Here is a 16,093-nt window from a genome sequence, read left to right on the forward strand (position 1 = left end):
ACCCTTTCGCACATAAGGATTTGCCGTCGGCTGAGTCGATTAAAAAAAAGAGGAAATGGACTTGAAGAGATAGACGTACGACTAGTTACATTTTATCTGCTTCAAATGGCGGGTAGAAGACTTGAATCTAATGAGTCCTTTTGGAATTATTACACTTTCATCACTAAAACGATATTTTTTATTTGCTTCGACCACGATAAAAAACTGAATATTTTTTTGATTATAAGAGTGATTCGCAGCTCTAAAAAAAGACATTTTAGGGAAACATTGCTTAAAGAAACTCACTCGAATATTTGATAAATTCTTGAGAAAAAAGATGATACATCCAAAATGACCAGAGAATTAATTTTTATATGATACGTCTATTATGGCATTGGGCCAAGTTAAATTTGAAATTAAAATATTTTATTTCCGAATAACAATTCCAAAGTAAAGATTATGAAATGTTCTTTAGTAATGAGAGTCATGAGACAGGATGGATAAAGATAATTTCTAAATTAGACACAATCCAAAGATATGCTTTTCATCGACAAATGAGAGGGGTCCGGTCCACAGACCCTCATACGTCACACTGGCCTCGTAGCATGACGTATCTACTTTCCCTTACGGCTTGTTTAAAGCTTATAAGGAACACTCACAAAACTCCACAGGGTTTATTAGGGCTCTAGGGTTACAATACTAGGATTCCACAGAAATCCACTTAACTATGCCCTTCTCAAAAATACCTTGAATAAATATAATGTCAAGTTTTACCATTGACTCTACTGAATCCTCCTGAATATAAGTGGTATTTTTAAAATTTCTCACATAGTTAAATTTGAAAAACTCTCTCAATATATACCTATCACTCATGAGGAACATTAGTGAATTTTTACATGAAAGAGAAAAGGGACTCTAACGCGAACCGTACAATCGTAGATGACAAAAAGCAGCAGCTTTAACTATTTTTGGAATTCGTCATCTAAAGATATCGTTAAACTCTTAAAAATATGCTAACACCGTCAGAATATATACTATAAATACTAGTTATCATTAATCCCGAAATCATAAGCGTTTTCGTAAAAATGTTGTCACGCCAAGTGCTGCGTCGTCTAGCATATGGAACCTAAAAACGAAATCGTAACAGCAGAATTGGAATCATCTTTTAATAAGTGAACATCCATATTTCCATTAAATTTCAACTATAGTCAATAGATAGATCATTTGATCCAGCTATCGCCATGGCAATGGAGATGATATTTGCTATGTGTTCGTTAAATATAGGCTCACGCCCAATGGAAATTATGCAGAAAATACGTTATAAAACGCTAACCCATGCCTAATTTAATTCAAAAAAGAGAAGAGATTCAAAAGCCATTTACAGTTAAGCAATAGTTCCATCAAAAAAATTATCATACACAATTGTATTTCTCAGTAGTTAATTGAGGTTCAGGGTCCTACTTCAAATACAAAAACAATGTTACCAATTCCTATTTCTTTCTACTCAAATGACATCTCAAAAGAAAAAAAAACATTTCTCTTTTCAGCACCAGATCAGCAATAAGTGTTTCTTTATTAAATACTCTAATACGCGATGTACCAACCAATACTACTCCTGGTTGGTAATCAGGTGCCCATTAGAGTAATATGGATTTTTAAAGATTCCACGAAAGTCATACTGGAGCAGTTGATTTCAATCACTTCAACATTTATTTTACTGATTAAAATCAAATTATGTCATTACTTACAGCGTACGCAGAACTTCGCCTCTTTCTCTATGGTTATTGGAAAGCCTTACCTGCAAAGAAAATACCATTTTTTTAATTTATATTTTAAAATACGTATAATTATCGCAGAAAAGTTAATAGTAATAGCCACACCATTGCTTCAGAGTTCAAGAAATAATCTTTCTAATACATGAAATAAATACTTTTGGCCCCTATATTGGGTGAATAAAACTCTTCTGGATAATATGAGAGCATATCTAAAACCACTTTATCTGAGGTCAGCATTGGAACTAAAAGGTAAAAGTTTTCCTTTCTATAGGAAAACGAAGAAATTGGAATGCACATTGGTCAAATGTTTTTAAATATTAAGACATTTTTACAGAAAATATTTCTGGCACCAAGCAAGAGCACATAAAACTATAAGGAGAAAGTAGAACAGAAAATAGTCCTACGAATTGTTGCAATAAATCAAATATTCTAAGTTTCACAAAAAGAGTAAGTAAAATAACAACGTAATTAAACAAAACTTTCGAAAAGGCGATGGCCCATAAACAGAATACAATTATATTAAAGAAATCTAAGTTTACCAAACTCTGCCTTAAAGATTTTAAAATGGCCTTATTTTTTTCACTTGTTTGCGGATTATGTTCTCCATAAAATAAATTTTTTCTATGACATTAATTCGTCATAAAAAATCTGCACATCACACTAAAAGATTTTTTTTAAATATTGATCAACCCGACCTCAACTAATTCAAATTCCAGAGAGTTATGCTCTAGTAATGCCAGAAGAATATTACCTACAGATCATGGCGACTCACGAACAACATATAATATCTACTTTTCGAATAAATTAATATATAAGTAGCACGAATTTTATAATTGCCAAGTAACAAAAATTACAAAATAAGGCAACAGGAAGACACCACAATTATCTTTCCTATGATCAAATGGATTGAAACATATAGGAAATTACTACAGGTAGTCCCAGGATTCACTCTACTAGACAGTGTGTCGTTCCTGATGTCAAGGGAGGCAAGGCCTCCAATATTGTGCTGCTGTTGAGGTGTGGGATCAAGATTAGCTAAAATAAAATGAAAAAATGAGTTCTCCGAGTATAAAAGTATTCTTAAGGAAATATAAGTTAAATATATAGCCTAAAGAAAATAAACAACAAAACATGAAATAGTTCATTAATGAGGGCAGTATTTTAAAGGAAAAGAGGGATTGCAGTGAAAGAGGAGAATTTGGAGAAATGCCGACAAACGAACTTAATGAAGATACGAAGGAAAGATTAGTCAAGACTAGGTATAATATGAAGCGTGGTACTTAAAGGATGTGAAATCTGGCCTTTAAGGAAAGAGGATAAGTGTAGATTGGAGGATTCCGAGAAGTTTTTGTGGCAGAGATGGAGAAACTAAGTTGAACCGAGAGAAAAACAAACTATGATGTTTCAAAACAGATGTACAAAAAAAGGAAGTTTCTCGAGGAAATACGAAAAGACAGAGAAACCGGATGGAAGACATATTCCGAAGTAAAGGAATATTGCACGTGTTGACAAAAGGAAGAATTTCGGGGATAAATGCGAAGAAGAAGGAAGGGGATAAAACCTTTAAGAGAGCATGCAGGCAAGCAAAGGAAGCAGAAGTTTTGTGGACATGAGGAAAGACATAATACAGGGCAAACATGAAGCTGCCATGATGCGTAGATAATAGTCTATATACTATATATAGACCATTCAGAACCTACCTTATTAGGTGGGGTTTGGAAAAGATTTGGTAAGGATTGTATCTCTCGTGAATGTTTGGTGAGAAAAAATAAAAATAGATGGGTAGATAAATGATTTCGAGTAATTACAACATTTTAATGACCGTTATTGTGTAACCCTATGGTCGAAAATAAATTCGTAAAATAAATTGCAGTGAAAGACTGCAATTGCTTGGTCATAAATGTTTCAATACCTCGTGATGATTCCTTAAACTAAAACTATTGGGTGGAACGCTAGCATGGTAATACTGGTAGATTTTCACCTCAAATTCTTCATCAAGTTAAAATATAGTAGCCTCAGTCAGCATCAATTTTACTAGAAAATAATTTAAATTAGATATTACTCCGAAATGTGTGCATTAGACGGAATTTGTATTCATTGTACACATGAAGATGATATAGCGCATCTAAACCTGCTCAGAAATATATCCCTTAACCAGTGAACATTTACATATTTTATTTATTAATATGTTTAATTAGACGGTTGACTATTAATTATTATTCTACATGTAGAAAATCTATTCCGAGGCGCAAAGAATTTAATTTTGGCCGCAATTAAGTGAGAGCAATATGGATGAAGGTTAAGTAGTATATGAAAGCAATTCTAAATTAAGGTTAGGACTAACAAAAACTTATTTTGGAGTTTATGAGTCTAGTCCCCAGAAGTGACAGCTATTAATAAGAAAATAGGACAGAATTAAAGCGATTTGAAGTAGATTCTGCATAAAAGTTATTTATTCGGACTGATTGGAAGGCATGATCCTTAGAAGAAGCCAACAACTAACTGAAATCACTAAATAGCGCGAAATATTGTATTTGAGAGACATTTGGAAGGAAAGACTGCAGTTTACCATGCAAGCGTTGCAAGAAACGGACGCAATACATCAACAAAATGAACTCCATTGGGAATGAAGAGATAGGTGGAGAGAACCGGAAGCATGAATCAATTAGATCGGAGGGTTGCTGCCATAATCAAATACACGGAATATTAATCTTTGTGGATGATGACTTAAGTGATGACTGTCATTTTGGCGAGATAGGGTAGCTGTCCTATAGTGTCTACGTGCACGACTGGAATGAATAGCTTTGTCGAGAGATCATTTATAGTAGTCTCGGAGACATTTACCCTGGACACTTAAAATGAGAATATGGTACCCATTTGGTCATCACTCCACTCTCCTGAGCCGTCGGTTTAGACTGACATGCAACACGGCTGGACGGGTCTTGATTGCGAATGGTAAAGGAAATAAAATCAATGAACACAGCCGGCAGGGCCGACATGCGAAGCAAGATTAGAGGGAGGGGAAGCAGTGTTCCATCTGACGGGCAGTGTATATGCCCTTCGGTTAGATACCATGATGATATTCCATTCCGTTTGGCCGAGAAGTGTACCCATAAATGCTCATGGATAGATAACTGCCATTATTTCAAAACACTGGCAGGCTGCCCACGAGAAAATAACGTCGTTAAATCACAAGGAGAAAATAGCGTATTGATTGGAATCCTGGCACTCTACCATTGTGTTTCTAGCATCAAATGCAGATAGATCGCTGTACCCCGGTTATATTACAACACCATTTCTCAATGTATGGATATTAATTTTAGCGCAGGTTACTATGGCACTTTAGTGTTAGTACAAAAGTGTTACAGCGGCAATGCTTATTTTTTTATTCTTAATTTTCTTGATAACATTTGAAAAGTGTGCATTACACTGTTTAAATATTTAGGTTATCATTTCGTAAGGGAGAACGAACAGCATTTAACGAATATTTTTGTGCAAATTTTTCAAAGGTATTAAATTTAAGGCTGCTGTTCTAGATCATATTATTGATGCATAAATACAGAGTTAATTTGAACAAAAGCAGATGTACTTAATATAAAAGATGTACCTGGATGCCATAACTTCCTTTTAATCCATGTTTAAACTGCTTGGGAATAGATTATCCGAGAAAGAGATTCTGTCGTGATTCTGGTGTGAAAATGCCTTTATGTGTATTCGCATAGTTTTTGGGAATATATACAATATAAAGTAAAAGCTTGATACTCTTATTCGATGTTAAAATTAAGACTTGTTAGAGAGCGCAAGCTTTCAATTTGCCTTATAGCTGAAATTTCGGCACAATTGTAGGAATAATGAAAATAAATAGCTTCCGTACTGTTAAAATTAATTAACTGTTTCCATTTTTGTAGCACCATAAGCTATATTGAGTAAAACCTGTGGTATTCATTCACCACTATTTTGGACCACATCCAATACAAAAGGAAATATGGTGACATATGTGTGATATTAATAAGATATTTCTGGAGAGCCAACGGGAGAAATGTTATCTAAGACATTGCTAACTTTCCTATTGGCAATGGTTCTGGGGAAAATACACTACATGAGTTTTATAATGAAATTTATATGCCATTCGAACAGATAAAACGCATACTCACCCACATTATCGTAAGAGAAGTTGTTTACTACACGATTACACAAGGTAACTACACGAACTTTATAGTTGCGGGAAGCAATATATAAGGCCAATAAATGGAAGGGAAGTAGTGATAAGGTTCACAGCGTTCGATTATGGTTCCACGTTCGGACCCATATTGCTCAATTAATAATAGTCCGGTATAAACTGCGAGGAAATATACGATACACGAGTAACAAGATACAAGTAAATAGCAGGAGACACAAAAAGACACATGAGCATTCGGCACTATAGGAAGCGGCCATTGTCATAGTTCTTCATATGATTCGAATTTTGACATAAATTTTGATATAACTATAAATGCATATTTATTCTTACGCTTTCCATGAGGGTAAAAAAGAAACTTTACTCTTCCACCGTAAAGATTCAATATTCCATGACCATGGCTACACTATCTGATGATGATGCACAGCATCGAAACCATGGTCGTGAAATATTGAATCTTAATTGTGGAAGTGTAAAGTTTCTTTTTACCCTCATCATGAAGGAATTCCACTGAGTTAATCCTGAAACTGTTATGTTGACGCTTTCCAAATTATGCGGAGAGAAAAGTAACCAAACTTGAACTTAGTTGATGAAAACTTATTTAAACCGTAATTCATACATAAAGGGGTCATAGGTCAAGAGATATACAGAATGACTCCCTGTTCAGCCATTGCCTCAGACCCATTCTCAGCATAGGATGGCGTTCAATTTAAAACCATGGTCATAAACATCTTAATTTTTAATCTTTGTAAATTTTGATCCTGCTCCAAGAGCTGGAGGTTTGAATAGATAAGATGGTTAAGAAGGATATGAATAATTACAATTCTGAATTCTTAAAATTGATATTGGGGAATGAATAATCAAACCAAATATCTTTTCACTAATTTTAAATTCAGTTAGTGCCTCGTCGTGATTGCCTCAAATAAATGAAACAGTGTGGAAATATATGAGCAACAAGTTCCTTCCCTTCCAACTTAAAATCATTATACATAACTACTGTCTCGCAAAATAATTACTTACGTGGTTACTTTAAAAGCGGGGCTTAATTCCACCTCATATTTTTCGATATGATCGATAGAATAATGTCAAAGTAACTGCATTACGTGCTCTTAACAATATTATTACCTGTATACAAGTATTCTCAATCCAGTATTGATAGTTTTGTCTCAAATAATCTCAGTTTGGAACACAGTTGCGCTGGGTGTGAAAACGTTCATAGGTCCGTATGAAAGAGGTCCGTGTACGAAGAGAGGAGGTTCACCTTAATTGTGCTGGCATTATTCCTGGCGAGAACAATTCGAGTGTTGCCAAAGACGACGGAACTATATATTATTATTATAATTGGTATGATGCCGTTTTAGGGGACTAAACGAATATAATTATTTTTGGTGCTCCCAACAAAACACGACCTGAACACTGATACCACAATAAACCCTTTTTAATTTCGCAATAATTCCTTTTTAATTTTTCGAAATCAAGAAAATAATCTTTCTCAACGACAACTGAAAAGCAGTATCAACTTTTTATCAAATAAATTATTGCTTACTCTCCAAAAAAGTCCCAGAATGTTAACAAGAAACTCATTCGAGTAGACACCCGAATACTATTCGCTGAATACGTCTCTAAGTTGATATGCTTGTCCAAATTACTTTTATGAATGCATAGCTTTTTAAGAGATTCTGACAATCAATTGTTCGATATCTTCACGCAAAATATACGTTCGATACCATGCAATGACAAACTATTCTCAATAACCTCACCATTTCCCGTTTCAAAAGGATTTCAGCAGAAAGGGTTTGTGCTATAGGTCGGATTGCTGGCCGCGCACATAAAGTGAGTTCGTATGTTTAGACACGTTCATGGCGATATTTCTAGCCACAGGATGGAGGGAGAGGACACGTGGTAAGCAACTCGTAAAAAACAGAACGGAAGAGAGCCATCGGGTCTCGTCTGAGCCACGATTGAGAAGTAAAACGCTAACGGTAGTCATCCACTTCTTGTAGCTGTGCGCGCTAGTTACAGTGCATCACACCAAATCAATCGAATTAAAACCTGAAGCGACAGCAATACTTCCAATCGGAAGTAATATCGAATATGGAATTAATAAACCGCTAATAATACCATCAATTACATCGGTGCTTTTATATGTAATTAGAGCTATGAAATTGTTATTAATAAATTACATTATTCCATGCTACATTATAAAAGTTATCATTTTCAAATTCATGTTTTCCAAAATCACTCAATGAAAATGACCAAATGGCTTCCCTCTCAATCATCCCCATACAGAATGACTTCTCCTGAGTCTTTCATATTTTCAGCTAAATATTCCTTAGCGTATGCTAAGGGTGCCCTTCATATAATACACGCATCTAAATCCAACAATGAGAGCATTTCAATAAAATACCTGTATAATGCATGCCCACGGAGTGATAGCATAAAATAATTATACTTTCATGTAATGAGGACACAATTTGGAATGGCACTACAATACTCTTGGGTTTACTACCATAAGATCGAAGTTCTTATGCATAATATTTAAGTAAATAGCAGTGTTTTATTTAAATTACTTCACAATTGACGGAGAAGGTATTATCAATTAAAGCCATTAATTGTTAATTATGATGAATTGGTGGTTTGGAGAGTGGTAAAAATATATGTCAAAATGCTTTCTATCTACCATAGACAGTTATGTGATCATCTATTTATAAGTTTATCAAAAATTTTATCAAGACTATTTCGCTGTTAATTCTAAATTTAAAATTGTTTTCACATCTCAGTAGATGCTAAAATGTACGAGCCACATCCAACTAATTACACAATGCATTATTTCGATTACTGGAGAGGGGAGGATTTATGGAGAACTTTTTTCTTTCAGACCCAGAGGACCTCCTCCCCCTGGAGGTCCTCTGGGTCTGAAATAAAAAAGGACTCGTATCAAAGTTAATAAATAAAACATCAACCCTAATGCTAACGAAAGGAATATATGTACAGAATATATGTACATTAAGTAGTAGTGAAAAGGAGTAGATAAAAAAATTTAAAGAGAAACAAACATGTATGCATTTCATAAGTGTACGCACTTAGTTCACATTTTATCTTACTCTTGCATCAAAAATTAAAAAATTACTTCGTATTTTACACACTTCTATTAGTGCAAGCCACATCGCACCAGTAAAAAAGTGAAAAATAGAGTTATTTTTTGCTGAGGCTATTCGTAATTTCCACGGATTTTAACCTGATGCTATTAAGTTTACTCACTTTTTCAGTCCCTGAAAGTGATTTTTGGTGGAAATGTGAAGTTTATTTTCACCCTTACAATGAAGGAATTTCACAAAGTTAAACCTGAATCTGATATGTTTTCTGAAAGTGATATTTTTCGGTTCAGCATTTAAATATTAGGACGGCTAAATCGGCAACAACATTTATCAAACGTATAAAATGAGAAAATTCTGGTTGAAAGTGCACAAAATCCTCTGTTAGATTAGATTACCTGAAAAACCTATTCATAAAATCACCAAATAATTATCTTTTCGGAAATGTATCACTTAATTCATGAGTCGGAATGAAGATTTTGAGTTAGTATCCATCAAATTTTATATTCCAGCAATGTTGAATAGCCAACGCGTTTACATGAGATATAAGAAAAAATAAAGGGGGATGAGTATTATGAGATCAACTCGCAAATCCAACTTCACTTTTCACACTCCAGCGTGTCCCTTTCTCACCATTCCCCCAGTCGTGGTTTTCAGGGATAAAATGAGAAACTTTCGGTGGCATGGGAGGAACAAAGAAAGCCAAGAGGAGCAGATAAAAAGACGGAATGAGAATGGGGACGCTAAGACGGTCAGGCGGCTGAAAACTGAGCTTTGGCAGGCAGAATCCAATTTCCACGGCGGAGATGAGTATACGCAGCCAAGGAAATGGGCGGAGCGGTTGGAGGAGCGACAGGGTCGAGGGTTTGCTGCGTATTCTGAGCTAGAGAGACGCCGAGGGCGCTGCGTTGGTTCTCGGTAGGGAAAGCGGAAAGAGTGGTTGATGCCAATGTGGAGAAGAAGAGGGTAATGGTCCTGGAAGGAGAGAATCCTACGCAGGAATCCATTGACGCCTGCTTCCACGCTGAAACTTATCGAGTACACATTAGGTGGACGAGGTTGGGGGGGGGGGACTTAGCCATCACTGAAGAGGTGTGATCGACCGGGGTTCCTAAATCGCGGCGCATGTGATGTGAAGAGGCATCATTATCATAATGCGGTGTGGGATCTGGAGGCGACTTGTTTACGCGTCACCAGTCGGTAAAAGCCTTTCGGGTTCCCAGGAGCAAATGAAATCAGTATTTCTCTCTCCCTCGAAGATACTCCCCGTCCAGCAGTGCCTCAAGGAATCACTTGACCTGCGAATGGAATTTATGCCAGAGAGAAACAATTCCGAAAATGTCTTCGTTCAATATGGGAAAACTTCCTGAATCAGCACCACGACGGAAAACAGTACAGTGCAGTAGATGGCAGTAACGTCAATTTCCACCAAACAATCAATTTGTAACGGATTTAAAAATACTGGAGCAGTTTAAGTAATAAGTACAAGACCAACCTGTCATCCATCTCAGAAGCAGAACAACATTAGATGGGACTTCAAAGAACATCAAGCGCAGAATACCGAAAGATAAGAGAGCATAGTATTGAAGATGCAATTACAATTTACGCCGAAGATATGGTGGAAAAAAATTAAGATGTGCGAGAAAACACTCGTAATGGAGTGGTATTGAATTGAAATAATGCATGAATTTGTCTAAAAGAAAACTAGAGAAGAATAGAGAAGCCTTAGAAATTTCTTCCTGTAAATCACATGGGTACAGAAAACGAAGAATTGAACAGACGAGAAAAAAATAAAAATTCAAAATGAGTCCTAAATTAAAAGAGGAATCAGATGAAATAAAAAGGTTGTGGGATAATGGAAATGTTGGGACATATAGGCAAGACACAGCGTTGAAGACCAGTGGAAACAAGTAGGTGAAATAAAGATGAATGTAAGGAAGAAGATTAGTAAAGGCCTTGGAAATTCGCATTAATATAAAATAAAAAGAGGTACTGTGAACAGATCCCCGGATAAAATCCTAGTTCGGATCCGAGGGAAATCACGAATTCCTACCACAATTCATTAATGTGTGAGTGCGTGTCTTTTCATACACATTAATGCATTAGATATACTATAGTATTTCAAACGAACGCCAAGAAATGATCGGATGAATTTTAGCTCAAACTATCCGGACAAGTACGACAAATAAAGGACGCTAAATCGGTGGAAAGCTGGCAAGCCTGCCGAGTCGGCTACATCCAGTCCCTGACGATAAATAAAGACGCGAAAATCCATGATTTTTGTTACATGTTACATTTCCGATGTCCATCATGTGTTTACCTAAAAGATTGAACTTTTGAATCCAGCAGGACGTATCCAAATTGGATATTTGAGACTCATATCAATTTGTTCACCTGTCGACACTTCCCGTACAGCTAAAATTCGAGATAACTTCTCACCCAAAAAAAATAAAAACCACGAAATTTTCATCACAAATCTGTACATAAAAATCACGAAATACCTTCGAATATGTGAAAAATCAATGAAAAAGACGTCAGCCGCCCTATTTGGGCTCATCGAATATTCAGTTATGCCAATAAGATCGGGGGAAAAAAAGAAAATCCGGCCGAGCAATAATCGGTAGCTGGGAAAGAACGGATGGAAGAAGAAGAGTGGGGAGGACATCCACTCTCTTTTATATTTGAAGTCGAGATTGCCGTGAAATTTGATTACATAATTGACGGAACCCGAGGAAAAGGGCCAAGAATTTCGCATGAATCCGTCCTGCAAGTAGAAGGGGGAATAAAAGAGGAAAGCGTCCTGAAACATGAGAGAATAAATTATTAGTTTGCCAGAGTTTCCTTCGCGATTCGCCTCTTTAGTCTCTCCTTCCTTTGCCTACTTAGTTGGAAGGAAAGGAATTTGCAGAGAGAACGAGAAGCGAAAAAAGGAAAAGTGGCGCTGATCCTTTGATTTTGATGATTTTTTAGCGGAATCTTTTCCGCCATGAAATTATATAGATAGGAATATCCACCTATCTTTGTCAGTCTCCCTCGGTTTAGGAAGAATTCATATCCACTTTGAATTATATCTTGCTCAGAGGCCAAAGAAATGTTTTTTATTTCTGATAATTTCTAAGATTTTTTCATTTCTTTTTTATGTAATACAACATCCACGCATTGTCTTCGATTCCTTATTATTTTCGCCCACGAAAGATAAAAATATCATTCTCTTTTTTTTCATACCCGGTTACTCAGCGTTACCTAAGATGCCAGCCTTTAAAAAAAATATCTTCATATATATCGCCGGTGTGAACTCAATCTTCTCGTCTAAATACACCAAATATTTAGAACTTTGTAATATAATTTTATGAATAAATTCGTAAAGAACAAATCAACCTCATACGCCACTGCTGTAACGTAAGGGAAAATCACACTATTTGATAGAGGTTTAAATTTCAAGGTTTGATGTTCTTTTGACTTCACACAATTAACTTTTCTCCCATAGCGGAAGCTGAGTCACAAGAAGATTCTGAGATTTTATTGAGATCCCTCCTAAAAGCCCAACGTAATGTCAACCAACAATATTTTGACGCTTATTGCATTTGGAAAAATTTTTGCCATTCAACTGAGCTTACGACCATTAATTTTATTTCACGGAGTTCATGGCAGCGAATAGTCTTCTATTTATGACTAGGCATGGTGGTATGAAATGAAATTATTGACTTTGTAATTCCACATACTTTTCGAAATTGAATGCAATCATTAGTTGATGATGACGTTCAATGTCGAAACCTGGGTCGTGTCCTATTTAAGTGTGCGGGATTACAATATCAAAAATTTCAATTCAATATGTCATGTACATTCCATAAAATTACGCCGAAGACAACAAAAATTGATCTGTGGTGCTTGTCAGCTAATAAGAAAACAAATATTGTGTAATTACTCTAATCCTCCTCGTCTTCTTTTTGCCAAAACGTTCCCTCTTGACGCTTGGCTTGCAGCTGCCCGATGATTTAATCTAATCCTCAATAGCTCTTTCGCATCGCCTTCTTCGAATTATATGCAAACGTATGCCTTCAAATTGGGAAGTCCAAACTTTAGGGAGCCCTACAAAGACCTTTTTAGCTGGAAAAAGTCCAGGGTAATCAAATGCGCTGGATTACAATGAAAATATTTTATAGTGTAAAAATCATTCACCTCGACCGGGATTGCATTGTAATGCACATAGCAATAGCGGATCACTCTGTTCAAATTAATCTAGCGGCATCTACCGGGATTCCTTGGAAGATGAAGATAGGCAATCTTCTAACACACTGGTTAATGCGTTTCAATTTGTGTGGTAACGCAAGATTTATCCAGTTGTTCCGTGATTGCCTCCACTGAGAAAGCATGTGCGTTTCTCTAGTTATGCGATTAGGGTGGGAAAAATCAAATTTAATCTTTCATTAAAAAAATTTAAGCTTATTAAAATGCTTTCTACTAAGCATAAGTAAATGTACGGGATCCATTGAACAAATTCTAAATGATTTATTCACCTGTTTTAACAATTTTGATATTTAAATTACCTTTCAAAAACATGTCACGCTATCCTCTAATTAATAATAAATCGTATGATGATAGTTATTAGTACCATGGGTCATCGGCCGCCAACCGTTGGGACCGTCTAAGCTCAAAACAATTGTATTTCACTGCCCACTGACAAGAATCTCTTTCAAAAGAAACTGAAGGAAAATAATTGTATCAACATTTTCATATTATTAATATGAAATGTTAATATGAATAACTTCGCCCTTGTAACAAAATAATTATTATGACACCTGTTTTCGCTTGCTTGGAATTTCCCCGCGGACCAACATATTAATCCCGGGGATAACTGGTTGACGACCGCTGGTCCGGCCAAAGTGATGTATAGGTAAATATTGAGGTACAGGGAAGATGTAATTGGATGGAATAAAAATAAAAAGCACGAAGAAAGAATAGCAGAGAAGGGTAAAAGTGAGCAGCATATTGCAAAACATTTTACAACGCAAGATATCAGTGGGCAATTTAGTTTTTGATATAAATACTTCTGAATTATTCCATAGTTAATTCCAATCGTCAAGGCGAATTTAAAAATGATAATTAATTTGAATATGGCCTTTGGAAGTTGATATTTACGATTACTATTTATTAAAAAATAAGACTTTTTTGTTTACTTAAATGGTTCTGAAAAACTAATTGTTATATTTCATTGCTATCCTTATGGTTATTTATATTAAGTACGAGTTTCACTGATTTCAGTCGGTATTGCGGTAGCCGTTCTGAGTTGTGACATGCTGAGCTAATCTACGGGAAAGAAAGAGTAATACTCGATGCTGCATTGAAATTTTGCTCTCACCTGAACAAATCGTCGTCATAGACCTATGTACAAAAGATTTATGAAGAGTTTATTAATCAACTTCTATAGCATAGCTAGACGATATTTAAAATCCTTAAAGACGGGAGAAAAGATAATATCAAAGAACCACAAGAGCTCCTGGCATGCATATGTAAGTAAACATTAACACCGTTGCCACCATTTCGAGATAATAGCATTGTATAGTACTCTTTGATTCATTGAAGTTTACATTGGGTGCCAGCCTTACTTTGGTAACAGAAAAATTCCTCATGATGGTCAATCCTGCGCCGTAAGTTACACGAAAACCATCGCGTAATTGCAATTTACCCGAGAAAGTGCGTTCTTATCTTCTTTACAGCGCAGACCTTTTCCCATGTGTGTAGTTTCTATTACCCAATATCACCAAGCAACTCCAATATCACCAAGCCCTCACTCCAAACAATAACTTCAACCCCACGAATCTCGGCCGTATATCGCAACTCTTGTTTCTGAATACCTAAAAAAATCTGAGTAAAGTGTGTTCCTTAACCCTACCTTTGATTGAAACCTGGAATATTTATTCATGTTCCCCAACGTGAATAAAAACTTTCGTAGAAAGTGTTTTTCAACATCAGACGTAAGCGTAGGTGAACTGAACTCACGTATTTCAAATGTCAGCGGATGTTGCTAACGTTTTACTTGCCTCAAATCAATGAAACTTATATCACATATAAATGATATATTAAACTCATAGTTTAGTAGAAAACTAACCTTTTACAATGGATGATGCTGATTAAAAATGTACGGCCACTATTTATTGAACAGCCATTTTACAATAATAACAGCACTATAATTCTCTAAATTAATCTTAAGCGGGGAGAGATCTCCGCTATTCGTCTGAGAAAAGGGAAAATCCATTCCAGCGGGAAGAGAGGAGCTGCCATCCCCACTTTCGAAGTTGAAAAGGGAACTCAAGGGAAAATCGGAGATTGTATGAATTTCCGAAATCATTATTTTTCCAGCACGGAGAGAAGGGGATTTGGTCGGAAATCGAAAAAGATGCGGAAACCTATGAAATATCGTTCATTCATATCCCACCGTTCTTCAGCGGTCCAGACGGAAGCTCGAATGGGACAAAGATTTGACTGGTTAAAATATTCCACAATTTTTTGTCAAACAAGATAAAGTATTGGTGGAATATCGAAATCACCAATAATTTTTTTCTTCCTGGGAAAGAAAACCGTGCCTGTAAAGCTACGACGCCTGGTCCGTGGGCGATTTTCGATGGACGATATTTTTTGCCCAATAACAACTACAACTAAGAATTCATTTGTGTTATATAAATTTTTAATTTTACAGTTACTTTTTGTACGGAAAAATATTTGAGTTTCAATTAACTAAAGATAAGTTGAAAGAATTTTTTTTTTCTAAATATTTTTATCATAACAACACATGCATTTCGTCTAAAATTTAGATAGTTTTTAAACGGGACTGTCTAAAACAGTTCTTCAAAAATGTCATATTTAGGCTATAATAACTCAATTTTCACCATATGACTTAGTCACACATTCATGGTTAAATAATATGGCAATTAGCTGCACATGCGAGACAAACTTCTCATGAATTCATCCTCTATCTTTTAAGGCTCAACCGTCTGTGCTCGACAGCGAGTCCTACGGGCAGAAGAAAAACGATAAGCAATATTGAATCTACCGTATTATTAGTAACA

This window comes from Hetaerina americana, unplaced genomic scaffold (assembly GCF_022747635.1).
Source record: "Hetaerina americana unplaced genomic scaffold, ioHetAmer1.1.p SCAF_5, whole genome shotgun sequence".
In the NCBI taxonomy this organism is placed as follows: Eukaryota; Metazoa; Arthropoda; class Insecta; order Odonata; family Calopterygidae; genus Hetaerina; species Hetaerina americana.